We start from the raw sequence: 19,574 nt of genomic DNA, 5'->3' as shown, positions 1-19,574 counted from the left end.
CAATACCTATGATTGAAACTGACAAATTTAGATAAACTCAGCTCTTACAAAATGGCAGCAGTTTTGCAGCAATTTTTTTTCCTTCTCTGTGTCAATGAAAGGAAGAACTGAGTCACAGATCAGGACTGTCTAGCACTGTATGTGGAAGCTTTGTCAGTTCTAAGTTTAGCTTGGCAGCAAGCACATCCAGGACTTAACTTTTCTTCTAAAAATAGGTACATGTTTCTGAGATGTTTTCAAATGAACAAATACTATACTAAATTTATGCAAACTGTTTATTATTTTAAAAAAAGGGAAAATAAAAGTTAGGAACAGTGATAAAGTTGCCACTAAATATGATGAAATTCTTCATCATCCTCTCTTCTCTGCTTGCCTACAACCTACTTTCTTTTATCTTTTACACTTGTCCCCAAGAACTTCTACATATCACTATTTTATTATTCTAAAAATTAATGATTGTATGTAGTTTCTGGAATATAGTTGGTACTCAGTAACATTTTTTTGAGTGAGGATCTCCTTCTGGCTATAGAATGCCACAATATCCTACTTGGTGTGCCCAACGAAATCAAATAGCTTCTCATTCTACCAGCATTGAAAATCAGATCCTTCATTTTACTTTCTTACATTGTTAAAGGATCTTTAAAATCAGTGTTAGGCTTTTTTTTTGAAATTTTTTCTCATGTCTTTTGAGATTTTTTTCCTTGAATTTTGGGAATTTGGAGTGGTATGTATAAGTGCATGGGTGTGTATGTATGTGCATTTTTAATGTACATGGAATTTATAGCTATAATATATAATTGCATCACTAATGAACTATTTTTCAAGCACCACAGTCTTTTCTCTGAAACCATAATTACATGTAGAATGACCTCCTGTTAAGAACCTGGTTTCTATACCCTTGACTGTAAAAACATGAGTAGGAATTGAGATAAAATGTTTAATTCAGTGTCTCTCACATATTATCACCACCAAAAACTTTTCTGAATATAAATCTAGATCAGTAAATTTCTGGTAGAAAACAATTCAAAAATTTAAAAGCAATTTATTGTGAAACAGTTATGTAATAACCATTGCTTAGTATGCCTAACGAAATATTTTTTAATAAAAATATTTTTACACAACAGAAAGTCTTGCCCTGGCTCTGTGAATTTAAAATTTATTATGTGGGCAATATTATGATTAGAAGACCTGGATTACATTTGGTTTTGAGTAGTACTAGAAACAGAACTATAAAAATAGACTTTTCAAAATACACAAAGAAGAAAAATTTTATGATAAAGATCAATACCAATGATAATTAACCAAATGTAAGCTAAAAAGTAAATTCTAAATCAAATTGGCAAGAGAGCAGTAATTTTAAAGCCCAATTCTGGGTAGAGAGCAGAATGAGAAAACTGTATCACACTTCAAATAGAAATATAAATTGCTACAAGATTTCTGGGTAGTATTTGGGAATGTGCTTCAGGAGGCTTAAAAGTTGCCTAAATTATCAGAGATGTGGTCAGAAGTTTACCTTTACATTGGAAATAACCTAAATGTTTGATGATAATGAAGTGGTTAAAGAAATTCATTCATTCATTTAATAAATGTTTTATCTATATTCATTATGTGCCACACACTGTTCTAGTCTCTGGGAATATAGCTGGGAACAGATGACATGTAACTAATTTGATATTTATTATAGAACATTAAAGTATAATTATGGAGATTACATGGGGTTTTGGTCATATGGTAAATATATGTAACTTTATAAGAGACTGCTAAACTGTTTTTCAAAGTGGTTGTACCACTTTGCATTTCATTTGATCATGTATGAGAGTTTCAGTTGTCCAATATCCTTTCCAACAGATTCTGTAATCAGTCTTTATAATTTTAGCCATTCTGGTGGGTGTGTAGTAGCATCTCATTGTGATAATAATTGGCATTAACTTGATTATTAATGATTTTGGGAATTGTTTGCATTCTTATTAATCATTCTTTTCATTTTCCTTGCAGTTCACCCATTCTCCCACCCCCCCTCCACCTCTGGCAACCACCAATCTGTTTTCTGTATCTATGAGCTTGGTTTGTTTGTCTGTTTGTTTATTTAGATTCCACATATAAGAGAGGTCATGTGGTATTTGTCTTTCTCTGTTTGACTTATTTCACTTAGATAATGCCCTCGAGGTCCATGCATGTTGTTGCAAATGGCAAGATTTCATTCTTTTTTATGGCTGAATAATATTCCATCACTCAGGCGTGTGCACACACACCCACATCACAATTTCGTTATCCATTTATCCATTGATAGGTTGTTTACATATCTTAGCTATTGTAAATAGTGCTGCAGTGAATATCGGGTGCATATATCTTTTTGAGTTAGTGTTTTTGTTTTCTTCAGATAAATACCCAGGAGTAGAATTGCTGGATTATATGGCAATTTTAGTTTTAATTTTTTTGAGGAAACTTCATACTGTTTTCCCTAGTGGATATACCAATTTACATTCCCACCAACAGTGTACAAGGGTTCCCTTTTCTCCACATCCTCTCCAGCATTTGTTATTTCTTCTTTTTGATAATAGCCATTCTAACAGGTGTGGAGTGATATCTCATTGTGGTTTTGATTTATATTTTCTTGGTGATTAATGATGTTGAACATCTTTTAATGTACCTGTTGTCTGTCTGTGTGTTTTCCTTGGAAAAATAACTATTCAGATCTGCCCATTTTGTAATTGTTTGATTTTATTCTTGCTATTGAGTTGTGTGAGTTCTTCATGTATTTTGGATATTAGTCCCTTATTAGATATATGATTTACAAACATTTTCTCCCACTTAGTAGGTAGGCTTTTCATTTTGTTGATGGGTTCCTTTGCTGTTCAGAAGCTTTTTAATTTGATGTAGGACCAGTTATTTATTTTTGCTTTCGTTTCTTTTGCTTTTGGTGTCTGATTGAAAGAAAATCATTGCCAAGATCTTTGTCAAGAAGCTTATTTCGTATAGATTTTTTTGGTTTCAGGTCTTACATTCGAATTTTTAATCTGTTAGTGTTAATTTTTGTGTATTGTGTAAGATAGTGTTTGAGTTTCATTCTTTTGCATGTGGCTGCCCGGTTTTCCCAACACCATTTTTAAAGAGACTGTCCTTTCCTCACTGCATATTCTTGACTCCTTTGTTATAAATTAATTGATCGTATGTTGTGGGTTTACTTCTGGGGTATCCATTCTGTTCCATTAATCTATGTGTCTGTTTTTATATTAGTACCATACTGTTTTAATTACTATAGCTTTGCAATATAGCTTGAAATCAGTGAGCATGATTATTAATCATTCTTATATATTTTTAAATGAAGGGATGATGGGCTGAATTGTGTCCCCTAAATTCATATGTTGAAGTCCTTAGTACCTCATAATGTAACTTTGTTTGAAGATAAGGCCTTTTTTTTAAATTAAAGTTTATTGGGGTGACAATTGTTAATAAAGTTACATAGATTTCAGGTGTACAATTCTGTAATACATTATCTATATCTCACATTGTGTGTTCACCACCCAGAGTCAGTTCTCCTCCCATCACCATATATTTAATCCCTTTTACCCTTTTCTACCATCCCCCTCCCCCTTACCCTCTGGTAACCACTAAACTATTGTCTATGTCTGTGAGTTTTTGTTTCTTCATTTGTTTGTCTTGTTCTTTTGTTGCTTTCAGTTTTATATGCCACATATGAATGAAATCACATGGTTCTCTAAGGATAGGTTCTTTAAAAATGAAATGAAATTAAAATGAGGTCGTTATGGTAGGCACTAATCCAAGGACTGGTGTCCTTATAAGAATAGGAAATTTGGATGTCGACATGCACAGAGGGAAGACCATGGGAAGACATGGAATAAGACGACCATCTACAAGCCAAGGAGAAAGGCCTCAGAAGAAACAAACTCTGCCAACACCTTGATCCCGGACTTGTAGCTTCCAGAATTGTGAGAAAATAAATTTCTGTTGCTTAAGCCACCCAGTCTGCAGTGCTTTGTTTTGGCAACTCTAGCAAATTAATAGAAAGTGTCTTGAATTTTTTTGTCCATTGTAAGTTATTGGTTTAAAACATATCCTTTATACATTTGGGCGGGTCTTTATTATTTCTATGCATTGTGAATATTTTTCTCCTAGTCTATGGTGTGAATTTTTATTTTCTAATGATAATACTTTGACATGCAGAAGGTATAATATTAATTTGTGAGAAATCCAACTTATGAGTTTTTTAAAATATGTAGTGCTTTGGTGTTCTAGAGATAATATTTGTTTACCCTAAGGTTGAGAAAATTTTCTCCTATGTTTTGTTTTGGAAATTTCTAGCTCCAGTTTCACTTTTAGGTATATGATGTATTTTTAATTAAAAAAAAAAAAAAAGATGATGTGAGGTAAGAATCAAGATTCATTTTGTTTTATGTGGAGATGTTGTTCCATCTCCATCTGTTCTGGTCTACGATCTTTTCTCCATTTAATTACCTGGGCAAATATCAGTTAACCAAACACTGTGTTTCTATTTCTGGACTCTGTTCTATTCTACTGATCTACACATCTTACCCTTATGGCAATACCATTTTAACTTGATAAAGGTCACTATGTACTGTGTAGTTTATGGCTTGATTTGTGGTTTTTATTGTTCAGGGCTTACACATATTTAGTTAAACTTATCTTTAAATATTTCTTGGTAATTTTTTAAATATCATTTTTCTAATTCAACTTTTCATTTATTTTTGGTAATATATAGAAATCAAATTAGATTTTTGTTTATTCTGTTTGTGTCTTGAAACATGACCATATTTACTTTTTTGTTCTAATAGCTTTTGGTAGATTTAGGATTTTGTATTTGTACAACCATGTCATTTGCAAATCAGCTGTACTTTCCTTTTCTATTTGCTATGTCTTTTATTAATTTTTCCAGCATTATTCCACTGTTTAAGATCTCAACAGAATATATAATAGAAGTGGTGAGAATGTGTATGCTTTGCTTCCCATCTTAGGGGAAAGTCTTAAGTCTTTCCCTATTAAATATACTATCACCTATAGTTGTTTATTAGTATTATTTTTTTTTTAGATTCCTGTTATCACTTTGAAGCTATTTTGTTATTACTTTGAAGACTTTTTATTATTAGTGGGTGCTAAATATTATAAAGTGCTTTCTTTGAATCTATTGAGATGATTCTTTGATTTTTTTGTTTTAGTCTGGTGAATTACATTGATTGATTTTTCAAATGTTAAACCAATCTTACATTCCTAGGATAAATCACACTTGGTCATAGTGTTTTTCCTTTAAATATTGGAATTTTCACTTGATAATTTGTTAAGAATTTTTGTATTAATTATGTATGTATTGTGAAAGTCATGGTTTTGTAGTATTCTTGTAATATATTTGACTAGTTTTAGGATCAGGGTAATGCCACTTTGGTTAAAAGAATTGGGAAATATTTCCTTTTTATCTAATTTTTGAAAAAACTTGCTTAAGATTGCTATCATTTCTTCCTTAAATATTTGAGATATTCCCTAGTAAAGCCTTCTGGGTGTAGATTTTTATTTATGGGAAGGTTGTTAATTTCAAATTTCTTGTCTTTAATAGACATCATGCTATTCAATTTTTCTATTTGTTCTTGTGGGTGTTCAATAAATTGTATGATTCAGGAATTTATCCATTCTGCCTAAGTCATTGAAATTATTGACCTATCACCATATAACAACGTGCAGAGAGCTGACAGAACTTCACTGTTTCTTATTATAAATCTATAGCTTTCTTTTTTGGAGTGCTTTGTATGTTGTGACTTCTGTGCAAACCATTTTGTATGCATCATGTCATTCAATTATCCCAAAAACCATAGAGGCAAGGTTTATTTTGTTTATATATACATACATTAGCTGAGGAAACAGAAACTCAGAAAGATTAAGTAACTTCCAAGGCTACAAACTAGTGTCTGGTGCTTTTGGGACTTGAATCCAGATTCATCTGATCTAGAAATCCCATGCTGTTAATCTTACCAGCCATTTAACAGGAAAGAATCACATTTATACACAAGGGGACCAGTTGCTTTTATTATGAGCTTCCTTGTGAAGTTCCAGTCTTTTGTGGTGATAAACACACAAAGTCTCTAGCAAACACCTCACCTCAGGAATGAAGTTCTAGGAGGCAAACTTTAGTTCTTTCTTCTGTGGGAGGATTTTTTAGTTGGTTTTAAATACAATTTTTTTTTTTTTTTTCACCATTAGCTTCAGAGTTTCTCAGGCCTCCAGTCTCTTGAATGCTTAAGAGTCACTGGGCATTGAGCCCGCTAAAACACTCTGTCATGGTAGAAGCCTGGGTTCATAATTAGGAATAGAAAGATAGAACCAGATCAGCCCTTGAAGCATGAACCATCAGTAGACCTGTGCATATACAGAAGTCACTTTGTGTTTGTCAGCAGCAGGCTGGTGACATTCATTCCTTGTGGTTTGCAGAGCCTAAGGGGTGCTCTCATTTTCAGTTACGTCCATATCCTGTCCCCAATCTTTCATTTGGGGAAAAATATTGAGGAGGCATTTATGATAAATGGATACAGACTTTTTTTTTACTTTCTTCTATTCCGGATCTTCTTAGAAAAGTAAAAATAAGTAAGAGTTTGATGTCTTAAGTGCCCTAAAACACTAGTTAATGAAATTCAAAGCATTGGATTATTAAACAGCCATACCTCCCAAATGTTATATCTGTGATTTATCCATTTGGACAACTCATTTTTATTGAGTGCCCAAAGACGCATGACATATTGGTACGTACTTGTATCTCTGATTTGTGTACAGTTCTCTTTTTCAGATAAATTGTATGAGTTTGCCTAATGACTAGAACAATTACAAAAGGTATTCATTTCACTTAGCAAGAGCCACATTTTAGACCTATCAGTTGGTAACACATACGGGACTGTGTGATCCATGTTCACCCTGTAGTTGCGAACTACAAGTGAAAATGGGTATAGTTAAGCAACCAAGTTTTCATGTTCTTGTCCCCCAGCAAAAGCCTAATATTCCTCAATTCTTACAGCTGGAACGTGGCCATTGGCAAGGATGTCAGTAAAGAGGCCGCTGCAATAACTCGGCTGAGAGATGCTGCGTGCCTAAACCGGGACAGAGGAAGTAGGGATGGAGGGAGAGATAGATTTCTCACTCATAGTGGGGAGTAATGACCAAACCGTGTTTGTTAAAAGGGTTTAATGTGAACATGAAAGCACCTGTCAACGGTGAAAGCTGGGAAATTGTAGGCAGCATGTTTCTTCTTCTTCAGAGTGTTAATGACAGCTGTCAGCCTCCGTCACCCAAGCTCTTCATGTAAATATTCAGTTTTCATCTACTGTCAGGTTATGCACTACCTGACAGGAACCCTGAGTATCTTTTTCATCACATGCGTATTATACTTGACATTTCTGCCACAGTGATGTGCCCAGTGGAATGAACTTGGTATGGCTTTATTCTGTACACGTCAGACCTTGGCAGTAGTGATTTATTGAAAAGGTGAACATTTGATACCAAGTGTTATTAGAAAAGAATGAAACCTGGTAATATGGGAGATAGAGAAGAAATTTAGGAACATATCGTGTAGTGTTTCAGGGGATACATTGTTTCATGGGGTACATGGTCTTGCAAATTAGAAAGATGAGGATAATTTTATCAAATCATGAATTAAAACCTTTCAAGCATATTAAATCAATGTCATTTCGGTTGATTGAACTAGCAGGTTTGTATTGTCTCCATTCATCATAGGCAGTGAACCAGGTTTTCCTTTTTAGCCAACTTCTAATGAATAGGCTGAGGGTAGAAAGTTTCTGTAACCAGAATACTCAAAGTTTCTACAAATCATAGTTCTCAGGAATCATAAATGGAGTAATATGTTCTGCTCTTTAACTTTCCACATGATGGGTTTTTTTCATGTCTTCATATATCATCACATGGGTTTGTGCCTCTAATTTGATAATAATGTGATTGTCTTATACATGATAATCTCTTGGTGATTACTCATTAAAAGAGCCAATGCTCTTTAAACACAGGATGGGATATTACCTTTAAAAGAAGTCAGTGACTTGCCCTATCAGATATAAAATGCATGCTTACGGTGCATGCTTACTATCAATTTATTGCTGCAAGCAATGCACAGGGTTCTCCTAGGAAATGCACAATTCATGGATAACGTTATCTTGTCCACAATAATTTTACACTTTACGTAGAGAAGCTAAGGTTATACAGCTGAATTATTTACAAAAAACATTTGGAAAGGTGCAGATCAACATAAGGGAAGATAGTACAGACTGAATATGCAGAGTACCAAGATATGGCTGACCCTTCCAAGGCCCTCCCAGACTGCAAGAATATAACTGTGTTAGGATTCAGATACTCTGTCTTGCTGATTCTTTCTCATGTCTTTTGGTTTATCTGCTAGCCCCTGCTCAATTTCTGATACTCATCAGTTCCCTCTTCACAGAGATGGCGACCAATCTGGTAGCTTATTGTCCTATCTTCAGTCTCTTTTCCACTCCAGTACAAATTGTCTAAAACCACAAAAATAAGCTTTTTCAAACAGCACTTTACCCTTTATTCATCAAACGCTGACTTAAAGGTCAATCAGGGACTGTCACTTTAAGACCCACAGAGCATTGTGGCAGGGGAATGCAGGGAGTCTGTGCCTAAAAACCCAACCAGCCTTGGCTAGAGAAAGCAAAGAGCCCTGCCAACTCATGAGTACTGTCCTTCACCTCGCTCTCTGCCACTGCCTAGATTATTTTTTGATCAAATTCAAGTTTGGCCTCACCACCCTGCACTCCCACTCTTCTTGCTTTTTCTTTAGGGAGTCATTACCTTTCATCACTAGTTTCTTCCTTACATCAGTCTGTGACACTGGTTGATGTAGCACCACCAGTTTTTAGCTTTGCTAAATTGGATTTCTCAGTTGCTTGTCTGCATTAACATCCAGAGGTTATGGTAACAGTCATATGCCCCAAGGTCTGTACCCCACCTTCCTGCCTGCTGCAGTGACTGTGAAATGGTTTTCCATGGAGATATGCAAAATGCCTGTAGGTCTTTATTGAGCAAAAAGGGTTCCAAGAACAAACAAGTATGAAAAATGGTGTGTACTGCAAGGCTTCTCAGAGCTTTTGATATACTAATATGCATTGTGATATGCTAATGTGAATTGGGACTCCTTATAAGAGAGAACACAACTTATTTGATCCAGGAACTACTTTCTTACACAAACATCTGTTACCATCGCAGAGAATTATAGTGTTTCAGTAGCATACAGTTGGCAAAGTTTGGATTGTACCATCAAATCAAATGCCTTACACCTTGACCAGCTCATCTTGCCTTCCCTAGAAAATATCTGTCTCATGTCACTCATATAATTTTCAAAAGGCACTGTTCATTTTAAATTCTCAGGGTCAGCTAAATTAGCCTGTATCTAGTCCCAGTAAAAATAAAATAAAATAAAAAGTTTTTAAAAATAGTGATTTCAGCTTCTAGAGCCTTGACTTTATGCACATTCAAATGAATGTAAAAAGGAATTGGGGCAAGAGTCAGATTCTAGACAGACAGGAAATGACATGCTTCCTTTTAGGCATCACATCAGGCAGTTTGAGAGATGCAGTCATCCAAACAAAGTGATTGTGTAGGCACTAGCAACATGAGATGGTGGGGTGCGTAAACAGGAAAACCATCAGAGTTCAGATGTTAGTTGAAATTCCATGAATGGACAGTGAGTGAACTCTGATGCAAACAATCATCAGAAGCCCACAGAGCTTGTCTCTCGTGGAAGGGGAGGGGCCATCGGTAGAGGAATTGGAATAATGGTGGAATGACCCAGTGCCCCTGGTTTACCTGGGACAGCCCTCCTTACTCCTGTTGCTCCAGCATCACTATTAAGAGTGCTCTCTTTTATTCTCAAACAAGTGCTGGTTTGAAGGATTCATTATACAGGCACTTAGGTAAGGGGGGGGGGGGGAGATAAGAGCCAGCAGAGGAGAAGTGTGTCCTAATAGTGAAGGAGATAGCTCTGTTTAAAAGGAAAAGAGAAATGAAAATTGTTCAGGGCAATGTTAAGTCAGTGATGATGAGGCTGACTCGAGATTTTAATGTAGAAAATTCTTAGGAAAGTACGCTCAACCTGTTTAGTTTTGTCCTTTCTCCTTCAGGGCATTTTGCCAAATGTATTGTTATTTAATGATCAGGCTTCTTGTGTTGATATTTTGTCAGATTTCTGATGCATTGTTTAAATATGAAAAAAAATTCATAGCATTTTACTACCAAATTGGTTCAAGTACTGTTAAAAAATAAAAATATGTCCATGAAATTTCACATCTCTGTATGTCCCATAGTGCCTAGCATTGTGTTTATACACAGTAGGCACTTAATAGGTGTGTGCTCTACATGTTAATAAATACCCTGACTATTGACCAATGCAAAGAAGTCCTATTGTAATTATAAAATGGCTAAGATACCATCTTAGAAGTTTTGAAGTTTTGACACAATTTAAAAAGTCTTCTGTGCTCACACAAACTACTTTTATCATTTCACCAAACAAGGGACAGAATCTAGATCAGCTATTATAATTTTCATGCTAGTCTGCAACTTTTGTTGTAACTCACTTTGTTGAAGAACATTCTACTTATTCTTCAGGATTATGAAGGAAATAAATGATCCTAGCCCTGAAGAGCTTAAAGAACAAATTTATTCAAAGATGATACCATGTTTTCCCCTGATGAACTGTTTGCTATGCATTACATGAAATTTTAATAGGTAGTAAGATCACTCATGCAGCACACACGCAGCTGGAGAGAGACAGTCATGCTAATGCTTTGTTACACTCACATAGTCAGAAAAAGCCTCACATCCCTTTATTTATAGCCAGTAGAAGTTAACTTTTTAAAATTCATTCACTAGGCACAACTCTGACTTGGTTGGAAAAGAAGTTGAGGCTGTAGTTTTTTTCTTCCAATGGCTGAAAGTCTAGGTAGATAAGTGATCAATTAACTTATAGAAAAAATACGAAGTACTGAGTCTGACAGATAGAAAACTTTTTCGCATTGTATAGATCCTGCAGTTCTCTCAGAGTACCTTTACCTTACAGGCTATGTGTATACACTAAACATTTTTGAAAAATAAAATCACAAATGTTTAGTATTTTAGGAATTTTTGCCTGGTGGCCACAGGCAGACTGTTTTATAAAAGAGGTTGGAGATAAGGAAGCTGTTGCAGTGACCTAGCCACAGGATTGTAAGACTAGATTCTGAGATGCTAATAGGAAGAAGGCTGTGAGTGTAAGAGATATTCTGAAGGCAGAATGAAAAGCTCTCGGTAACTGATTTCATAAAGGGGTCCCCTAGGGAGAGGAGCCAGCGGTGGACCTGAGAAAAGCAGTGGTGATCTTGATCAAAATGTCTGCTTGATAAAACATTTAGAGTTTCTCCTTGAAAAGTTGTAACTTTTTTAACCTCTCCCAACATTTAAAGGTTGTACAGATTATGTAGATTGTGGAAATGCTTACAGGAAGAAATTGACAATATCTGATCTCCCTTCCGAGCTCCAAAATGGAAGTCTACACCCCACCACCCAAAGTGCTGCTTATCTGGTTTGGAAACTTGATGTTTAGTATAGTATCCAGATTAGAAAGAAAGCGAGAAAATAGTAACAAGCAGCTAGATTTCTAGCACTGCCCAGTGCTTTAAAGAAAGGGTTCAAAAATTGCTGATAAAAGGCATTTATTTGTTCCTGAGTTCAGTAGGCTGACCTCAATATTTGAGAAAATAGAAGGGAGGAGTCCAGCTGAAGGTGGAACCAGCCTTTCCAAAGCATCTCAACTAGATTGTGGTGGAAGGCCAATGATGCAGCAAAGACAACGTACAATTGGAGAGTGGTGATGGGGAGATTGTAAATGTTAGGTTTATATTACACATATTCCTTGGGCATTTTGCCCTCTAAGATTTAGTGATTACACATTTCATTACATCACTAAATATATATAGAGAGAGAGGGTGCCAAAAAATGAATACACATTTTTAAAAAAGGAAAAAACTGTATTAAAATTGTAATAATATATACTGATAACAAAAGATGAATACAAGTCACGTTTGACTACTGTGTTAAATGGTGCTTTGGTAATGTGGCAACCATAGCAGATTTAAGGGCTCTCCTTCTGTACCCAACTAAGCATATCCCAGTTTAGTGAGGGGCCCAGAACATCTCTTGATGCATATCATTTAAGGGGTGCATTCTGTTTTCACATAGTCTAAATTCTTGGCCCTGGGAGTACTTACTTCTTTGAGGTCTGCGGTCCATACTTGAAAACTTTTGGTGAGACCAATGACGGCAAACAACTAACGTTGACTAGAAAAGGTCTGCTATGAGATAGAGTGATTATTATTTGCAATATCAATCTTAAAGCTGATATGAATGTCGTATAGTTAGTTGTTGAGACTGAAGTTCTGATCTGAATTTGTTTCCTTATATTTACAAAGAGGATAAAATAGTAACTGTCTATGAAGGTTTATAGCTCTGTGTTTCTAAAAAATGCAAATAACTTATTCTTTTTATAAAAATAGTACATGCTTTTTGCAAAATATCAAATATTGCAAAAAAGTTTTAAGAACATAAAAATCACCAGAAATCTTATTGCCCAAATATAACAACTATTAACATTTTGTAAGCAACCTTCTAGTCATGTTTCTGTGTATTCCCATAAAATCATCCCCTGCCCAACCCCGACATTAATACATATAACATTACAAAGAGTGGAATTAAGTAACATGTTTTTTCTAACAAAAATGTGCCATTAATCTTTTCAGATCTATACCCAGAAATCCCCATCATCATCATAATGGTCAGTTGTATTGTTGTGCCATCATTTGTGTCTCACAATCTTTATTTTTAAACACATTACTTTTTTCTCATAAACAATATTTCAGTGAACATATTTATGCATCGATTATATAATGGGATAGTATAACTTCCAAGACATAAAATAATTTGGCCAAATGGCAAAAAATGCATTTTTGATCCACACTTGGTCCAGGCATATCTTCTGGACTATTTTCTGATGAAGTCATTTTCTACAATCTTATAATCTGATTTATATATTTTTCATCAACTGCTAGGTTTCAACAATTAATGTCCCCAGATTCTAATATTCTTGGAATGGATTAGCAGGTAATTTTCACTATAGCCATAGCCTTTGTGATATTCCTTATAATAAAATTCCCCCCCTCCATCTCTTCCGGTTGCCAAGTCAGAATGTTTTGATGATACTCTCAGTCAGATTTGACCCAAGATGGTTTTTATGTACTTGTTATCTACTTTGCTACACAAGAGAATCTTTTAAATTTAATTCAACTTCTATTTATTAATGTGTTCAGAAATTATGTATTTAGAGTTATGCTGTCCATAGACAAATTTAACAAAGTTTAAAAGGTACTTTCAAAAGCTTTATTGTATTTATAGCAAGATATGTTAACAAATACAAAGGAATATAAAAAGATATGTTAACAAATAAAAATATATAGCAAGGTACCTAATTACTGTTTTAAGGAATGATGTATACCTTAGGTTCTATAGAAAAATAAGAGAAATTTCTTGAGCTGGAATAATCAGAGAAAGTTTTATGAAGGAAATAACAAGCCCTGAAGAGTGGCTGGGATTTAGGAAGGATGAAGGAACAGGGAGGGCTTTCATGGGGGAGAGATGTATCAGTTACCTATTGCTGTGTAAGAAATGACTCCAAAACGTAGTGACTTAATACAACAATGATTTATTATTTCTCTATTGGTTGACCCTATTGGTTGGCTGGGCAATTGGTTCTTCTCCCCTTGCTTGGTCTCCCTTAGGCAGCCACATTTGGTTGGCACCTCAGCTGGGGGCTTGGTTTCACTGGGACCCCAAGGATAACTAGACCTCTCTATCCTTGCTGGCTTGATGTCCCTCAGTATAACCCAGGGTTCTTCAGGAATAGTGATCTCAAGGGAGCATTTCAAGAGAGCAAAAGCCAAACATGCAAGCTCCCTTATGGTCTAGCTTGGGTAGTTGCATAATATAATTTCTGCCACATTCCATTGAAAAAAATGAAGTCACAAAGCCGGCGCAGATGAAAGGAAATAGATTTTGGTGGAAGAAGCAATAAAGTTTCATTGCAAAGTTTCATTCACATCTCTTTGTGTGCAAGACAGGAATGATTTGTGGTCATATTTTGAGATTCACTACCAGGGAACTGCATGAACAAAGATTTAGGGGCAACCAAGTTGGCATTCTGCTCCTTGTGTTTGCGCTGACTCTTTCCCATCTTTGTATCACCTGATAAAAACATACTCATACCTTATTTTTCTGTAGTCATTTGTATTTACCTAAAGTTTTAGTTATTCTTTGTAATTATGATTTTCAAAAATAATGCCAAAAGGAAAGAATCTCCTTTTCCTTCTGTCATCTGTGAGTGACTGTGCATCACTAGCAATCTCTGTCTGTGGGCCTTTTTATTTCCCAACCGCTTCATATTTCACCTTCCTTGCCTCTCTCTAAGCTGGTTTTAGAATTCTGAGAAACCTGAGAAAAGAGTGACCAGTGTCCTAAGTTTGGCATATCTAGGAGTGCTTCTCACTTGAGATTGTGTTCAGTAGCTAAGACAGCTCCCTCCAAAGTATTTTTTAAGTGACTGCAATAGCCTTTGTAGCAGCTGATGGGGACCTCTACAGAAACATGCAATTTTAATCTTTGGTTGTCTCTGGTTCCCTGACAGTATATTTTGGGAGCTTTTGTTCGACTCATAATAAATGAGTCTGAAATGATGAGGTCAGTATTCGTCGAGCATCTATAATTATTCTTCCTCTTACTTTAGAGGCATTGTGCTGTATTGCCCTGTTCATCTTTATCAACGCTGCAAAAACTTCTATAGATATACAAGCAATGTGAGTGTACTAATTTTATTAGAAGTCAAATGAATTGTACTGTATTATAGGGAATAAAGAAAATTAATTTACTTAGTATAAAAATTAGAGTAACTATTATAGAAGGGTAGAGTGGTGATAAAGCTATTTTGATCCTTTGATTTGTTTTTACTAATACTTTAATTTCTTGTAGTTCTTTGAATGAATAGTCTTCCTACATCTTTCCATTCATCCTCCTCCCTCCCCTTCTAACATCTTTGATCTTATATTAGTAATTGATGAATATAGGTTCATGATTAATTTCCAAAAATCGACTCCTTAGGATATGTAGGAAATGATATCAAAAAGCATTGCCATTTAATTATTAAGATTATTTTGATTGAGTCAGTTGTTATGTTAGTCCTGGGATGAACAGTAAGCTGGTGAAATCTATCCAATATTATACTATAATTTGGTAAGTTCTGAAAATTGTCCCTTCTTTGTCCCAATTTATCTCACTATTGATGGTTAATTCTAATGATTCAGTCAACCTGTATTACCCGAATTCCCCTTTCAAAATCCCCATATCCCTGAGAAGGATAGTATATTAAATAGTTTTTAGTAGTTAATACTTTAAGAAATTAATGAGATGAGTTCTAACAGGATAATTAACGTAGTTCAGATACTTGATGGAGTGGGGCATAGATTAAGTGAAGTCTGGGAAAGAACAAATGTCTGGCTTAAAGTGGATGCCTAGAGGTTGCCTACATATATAGGTCATTACAAAAGAGCATCCTGGGAAACCAGAAGCCATTATGAGAGAGTGGGAAGGACAGTAGGCTTTGAAACTGGATTTTTCTGAAGATCCACTTCTTCACTTTGTTCTAAAGTCAACTGGAGTCATTTAAAAAATTTTAAGAGGCTGTGTGCTTCACATACGATCACGGATAGATGGACTATTTTCCTTCCACTCTTTAAATATCATTATTAAAGGTGGACTTTAGTGAATATCAATAAAAAGGGAAATGATGGTTGAACCACCTGTGTGGCTTTAAAGGTTACCAGAAATGCATTATCATATTAATATTTTAAATTGCTCAGTCTAGGGCAATGATTACTTGCCAAGATTTATGAAAGAAAGATAATTATGAAAAGTAAATGTCACATGTCATCATGAACAGGCACGAAAAGTCTAAAAAATGCAAATTATTAATGCAGCTTGATCTAAGGAGCAAACAAAATGAAGTGACTGGTGAACATAATTTCTTCAGAGACCTGGATATTATCATCTTATCTGTTATCATGAGCAATTCATAGAGGTGGAGGCTGATTTACAATTAATTAGCTGAGCATAGATTTTTGTTTGACTCCGCGAATTGTTTGACTATGATAAATAAACTATAGTTTGTGTACTTGGAATGTCTATAAGTTTGTGGATTTTTATAAACTGTGAAAAGGAAAAGATCGTTAGCCTTCCTTCAAAGAATGCAATTTGGGAGAATGAAAAACTAAGAGTTTTCAGTAGGAAATAGTGTATACTGCTTGAGAGCAGGGATTATGTCTGTTTTTTTATCATTGTATCAATAGTGGCTACTGGAGTGGCTGACTTATAATAGATACTCAGTAAATGCCTATTGAATACAACAGTGCTTGAATGATAATGAAATCTGTGATTTGTGTTATAGCATTACTCAATCTATGTCTCTTTTTGAAAGCATTCATGAATTGAATGTTTAAATTATAAAAATAATAGGTGTGTTTTTGAGTTTTAAAATATAAAATATATTAAATATTTAGAAAAGTATTTTTCAAAGTATACTGTTGGGCTCTGATGTGCACGATCAGGAGCTCACTACCCTCCCCCAGGTTCCCTACCCAACTGAGAATCAATCTGTCTTCATTAGAGTTTATTACAGTTGCATAACTAATCAAACTCAGTGACTTAAAACAAGAACAGCCATTTATTTTACTCATGAATCTGCAGTTTATGCAGGGCTAGGATGGCGTGACTTCTTTCTAGGCCATGTGGTATCAGTTGGGGGGGTCTTGAATGGGTCTGAAAAATTTACTTCTTAATTGTCTCAGCCACATACATGGCTTAAGCTGACATTGTCAAGCATTTGCTGCACATACAATCATAGATCGATAGAACAGAGGAGTGAAGGGATGACTGGTCGAAATTATAATGAGTGCAGCAGGCAGTGCTGTGATGATCTGTGTCCTTGGAACATGACTAGGTTGGATTTAAGTCTCTGTGTGATGGAAAGGGTTTTAAGTGGAAGAGGGCCAAGGTTCGTATGTGTATGCATGAAAAATTAATTGTTTGGAAGCTATTTCCATGATGATGATGATGATGCATAACATTTCATGGAAGCTTACTCCCTACCGGACTGTTTTTTAACCTGTTTTATATGAGTTAACTCATTTAACACAACCCCTTTGTAAAGATTCTAGTGTAATTTTAAAGTTGTAGGTGAGGAGGTAGTAGTCTAGAGCAGTTTAGTAACAGGCCCAAAGACACAAAGCTAGTAAGTGGAAAAGCACATACTAGTAGTGAAGACTCTGCAAGGATGCTGGTAGAGGTAGTGTGATGTGTTTGAACTGAGGCTATATTTTAAAGGTAGAGCCTTTAAAGGAATTGTTGATGGATTAAATATAGGAGATGAATCAAAGAGTGAATTGAAAAATGACTTTGTGGTTTTTGGTCTGAGCAACGGGGTGTGGCTTTGCAATTTACTGAAATGCAAAAGTGCACTTGGCTGTTGGAAAGACTATGTTGTGAATTAAGAGTTCTTTTTTTTGGACATAGTTGACTTGAATAGCTATTAGGCATCCAAGAAGATGCATGTGTTTGTAATTCAGGGTAGAGGTGTGTCATCATTGAGAGATGCTGCTGCATGTGGCTACATATGAATTTTCTGCACTTTTTTTTCCAACTTATTTTAAAGTCAAAAAAATTAAAAAATGTGTATATACATATAATTGAATCTCTTTCCCTAAATCATGACCTTGTTTAGTCCTCTCCAGTGTAGGACACCATACTCACATGAAAATGGGAGTCAGAAGTGGATATCTTTGTAAATATGCCAAACTTATTGAGATGTTGATTACATTCTTCATTTATGAATGCTGAAAACTTTTAATATATTGACAATTTTCTTCATATTTTAGTGCTTAAACTTTTCATTTGAGCATAATGTGCACATATTTAATGTATCCAAAAAGATGAAATGTGTGGTAATTTGTTACACTAAAAAGCAGCAATAAGTCAGTTTGGCAAATACAGAATATTGCAAGCATCTTATGGAGGAGACAAGTTAAATATATCAAAATAATGGGTCATCCTGAGATAGTTATTGACAACTTACAATAGCTGGGTCTTAAAAATCATGATTATAGCATTATTTCATTAATACCTAAAATGCTGATTATTTTTAAACATAAATTCTCCTTATTTTTCTTTTCTGAAAAAGTAAAATTCCGTATTTGTTACTTGATTCTTCTATCATTAATGTGTTCACATTATTTCTGTGTTCGTCTTTCTTAATACCACAATGGTGGAATGGAGATGTTAAGTCTGTGGTTACCTCTATTTTTTATTTTATATTTGTTTTTAAATATAAATATTCAAAGACTTAAAGACCCAATTAAGAAATGTCAGCACTATATTTTTCTTGGATAGTTTTAACAAAATATCATCTATCTTGTAAATTGTCTCTGCTGGCATCAAAATGCTTAAGTAACTGCAAAAAACTGACTAAATGCTTATAAAATTATAGCTTCTTGTTGTGAAATTATAATTCGTTGAACTCAGAGAACAATTAGTTGTTCATAGAAACAACAAATGATTTTCTGAAAATATGTTAAGGATCTTAAGATGCTTCACTAGCTTGATTTTTATACCACTTTCAGCAAATGGGATTTTGGTTGACGAAATGGGAAAATGAAACAGCCCATACTTTGTTCAGAGGAGTCATTTTTCAAATGCTTGGAGGCTGTAGAATGGAAGTGATAATTTTCTGATTTTCTACTTACTTGTGAAATGCTTATAGAACGTGCATGGTGACTAAACATTGCGTTTACTGAATGTTAAGGTAAATAAAGTACTATCCCTTTTCAAAAGAGCTTAGTGTTAATGAGGAAATGAAACCAAAGGGACAGGATAGAGTAGGGGTGGTGTGCAATTGGGGAGGTGTTCAGTTTGGGCTGAACTCACTGCCTTTCAAAGTTTTTACAAGATCAGTTAAACATTAGTAGCCTGACCAGATGTGGAGAGAGACGTGTTGGTAATTTGGGGCTGAGGGAGGGGGTCAGAGTCAGGGGCATTAAGAAACTCTATCCCATTCGCAGGCTCCTATAGATAAATAGCAGTGGTCTGCAGGCTGCCTTTACTCTTAATTAAAATGATGGAATCAAAAAACTTACAACACTGGTATACTGACATGAGTTAAGTAACTTGAATTTTCAGTCACTCCCAAAGTTTTATTTCAGCTGTTAATTGCAGCCCAGTTTCTCTTCAGAACCTTCTAAAAATGGAACATTTTAATTTGTCTTCTATCCCTGTATTTCTTATGTTCCGTCAAAAATATTTATAAGTAGGGAGTTATTCCAAAAGCTGGAAGGAGCAAGCAGTGAAAAAGAGCATACATTTCTAAACTGGATCATCAGTCCCTGAAAAGTTCAAATTGATTGGGC

General features: G+C 34.9%; 1 protein-coding gene across 1 annotated transcript in view; it reads left to right on the top strand.

Annotated features, from left to right (window-relative positions):
* The window catches only part of KCNH5 (potassium voltage-gated channel subfamily H member 5), a 280,910-nt gene that overhangs the window by 140,202 nt on the left and 121,134 nt on the right, over window positions 1-19,574 (top strand). The window lies entirely within an intron of this gene.

This window comes from Rhinolophus sinicus, chromosome 3 (genome assembly GCF_057876585.1).
Source record: "Rhinolophus sinicus isolate RSI-liver-muscle chromosome 3, RSI-T2T, whole genome shotgun sequence".
Classification (NCBI taxonomy): domain Eukaryota; kingdom Metazoa; phylum Chordata; class Mammalia; order Chiroptera; family Rhinolophidae; genus Rhinolophus; species Rhinolophus sinicus.
This window is presented reverse-complemented; position numbering and strand designations above follow the sequence as displayed.